This window comes from Dipodomys merriami, unplaced genomic scaffold (genome assembly GCF_024711535.1).
Source record: "Dipodomys merriami isolate MVZ:Mamm:240054 unplaced genomic scaffold, mDipMer1.0.p SCAF_44, whole genome shotgun sequence".
Classification (NCBI taxonomy): Eukaryota; Metazoa; Chordata; class Mammalia; order Rodentia; family Heteromyidae; genus Dipodomys; species Dipodomys merriami.
Genome location: NW_027206002.1, coordinates 6,666,990 through 6,669,641, shown reverse-complemented (window position 1 = coordinate 6,669,641; position 2,652 = coordinate 6,666,990). Strand labels below are relative to the sequence as shown.

Genomic DNA, 2,652 nt, shown 5'->3' with positions numbered 1-2,652 from the left:
TGTCAGAAATCTGTCTTGGCTCCTAATTCATATCCACACATGCTGTATATGTAAAGCAACATTACCAAGTGGGTGGTTCTTGAAAATTAGCCATTCATCATGCATATTGATCACTGGGGTAGTACGGTATGAATCAGAGAGCAGCAATCATTAAATCAAAGATTTATACTAGTAAAAAAGCACCAAGGCAATTCATCAATTCCACACTACCCTCAGTGATTAATTAGGTTCCAACCTGACAGCTTAGAAGCTAGCTCACAATTAACACTATTACAGTTAGAGGTAGGATTTTTTTTAATTTTTCCTTAGAAGGAGACTGTTAGTCGGTTGGTACATATCATTCTTAAAAATTAGAGCACTTAATACTGTTTGTAAATGCAGGGTTATCAGTGGCACTATATATTTAAAGTTCTACCTTCCCTCACTATATATGGCTCAGGAAGCCTGAACATGTCTAATATCATCATGTATAGTGCGGAATGGATACTCATTTGAGATACAACAAATGGATACATTTCTTAACCTGATGTTTCTAATCCTAGAAAATTCTAGTGTAGCACCATTTACAATGGAGCTTCCAATGTTTCCTACTGGGCCTTGTCCTTCAAAAAGTAAAACTGAGACCTTTCCTGGTGGATGGCTGTGGGGTCTGGCAGGGTCTGAGCCCTCCGTCCTGTCGAGATGCTTCAAAGGTTTATGAAAAATGTCTGGGTCCCCCTGAAACCCTACTACACCTAGGTTTACCAGGAGATCTGGGTAGGGATGGGGTTGATGGGCTTCATCGTGTATAACATCAGGAGTGCTGATAAAAGAAGTAAGGCTTTAAAAGGTTCCACTCCTGCGCCTTCTCACAGCCATCATTAGCTCCTCTGCACGACGAGAAATGCCAGTCTGCCTGCACATTTGAGCAAGCTTTGTTAGATGGGAATACGGAATGCCGCTGTACATATCCTTGTAGGAGCACCACTTCTTCTGTGGCATGAATACAACTGTCTGTGAGATGCACCACACCGTGCAGGTTCCAGTGTGTCCTCCCCTGGGGTCCTGCTCGTGCAGCAGGCACTGAGCCTCACACCCGGCGGCCATCCTAGGAAACTAGGGATGGTGAGCAGATGGCCTCCAGAGTCTCAGATGTGGCCCTGGTCACAATCTAGGCACTCAGTCAACTGTAATGTTCAATAAATGTCTACAAACCACAAAAAAAAAGTAAAACTGAGCCAATCACCAGTAGTTCATGTCTATACTCCTAAGTACTCAGAAAGGCTGAGATCTAGAAACCTAGATTCATAGCCAACTTGGACACACAAATCCTCCAAATCCCTATCTTGAATTAATCAACAAAAAGCTGGAAGTGGAGGCATGGTTAAAATAGTAAAACACCAGCTATAAGAAAAATGCTACTTGTAGAAAACTAAAGCTAGATCCTTATATATCACCCTGCACCAGAATCCACTCCAAATGGATCAAAGACCTCGGAGTCAAAGCAGACACTCTGAAAACATTACAGGATGGAATAGGAGAAACCCTAGGTCTCCTTGTCTCAGGCCGAAATTTTCTTAATAGAGACCCAGAAACACAACAAATCAAAGAAAGGTTGGACAAATGGGATTACATGAAGCTGCAGAGCTTCTGCATGGCAAAGGACATAGCTAGCAAGATCAATAGAAGGCCCACAGATTGGGAGAAGATCTTCTCACTAGCCATACAACAGACAAGGGTCTCATATCTAAAATATACCTGGAACTCAAAAAATTAAACCACCCAACAACAAATTCTCAAAGAAACAACTGCCCAATAAGTAAGTGGGCTAAAGACTTAAAGAGAAAATTCTCTGAAGAAGAAAGAAGGACGGCCAATAGACACATGAAGAAATGTTCAACATTCCTAGCCATAAAAGAAATGCAAATCAAAACAACATTGATATATCACCTCACCCCAGTTAGAATGGCTATAATCAAAAACTCTAACAACAGATGCTGGAGGGGATGTGGACAGAAGGGAACCTTACTGCATTGTTGGTGGGAGTGTGAACTTGTTCAACCACTTTGGAAAGCAGTATGGAGGTTCCTCAAAAGACTTCACATATTTCTCCCCTATGACCCAGCAATCCCACTTTTGGGCATTTACCCAAATGTTTACAAACAAGACCACACTAAAGCTACCAGCACAACTATGTTTATTGCAGCATTATTTACCATAGCTAAGATATGGAACCAACCCAGATGCCCCTCAGTAGATGAATGGATCAAGAAAATGTGGTATATATACACAATGGAATTCTATGCCTCCATCAGAAAGAATGACATTGCCCCATTTGTTAGGAAATGGAAAGGCTTGGAAAAAAAGAAACATAGGTCCCATGGTTTCCCTTATTTGCAATATCTAGTAAATGTATGAGTCAAGCAGAAAAGGTCAGATAATGTGATGTTAGGAAAATGAACCCTTAGATATGTATTTAAATGTTTTGTTTCTTTCATGCATTTGTTTCTAACTCATTTATAAGATTATTTCTTTGTTGCTTTGTATGTCCCTCCCCCACAGCATAACCCCCGCTTTCACTATATTTGATGTTGGTATAATTTGTGGAGGAGATGGGGAAAAACAAGTCATTTAAGGATACAGGTGGACCCATTGCAACTATGAGAAGTACAA

At 40.8% G+C, this 2,652-nt stretch overlaps 1 pseudogene; it reads left to right on the top strand.

Moving 5' to 3' along the window:
* Window positions 1-671: 671 nt before the first annotated feature.
* On the top strand, window positions 672-873 carry LOC138808075 (ATP synthase subunit ATP5MJ, mitochondrial pseudogene; annotated as a pseudogene).
* Window positions 874-2,652: the final 1,779 nt, after the last annotated feature.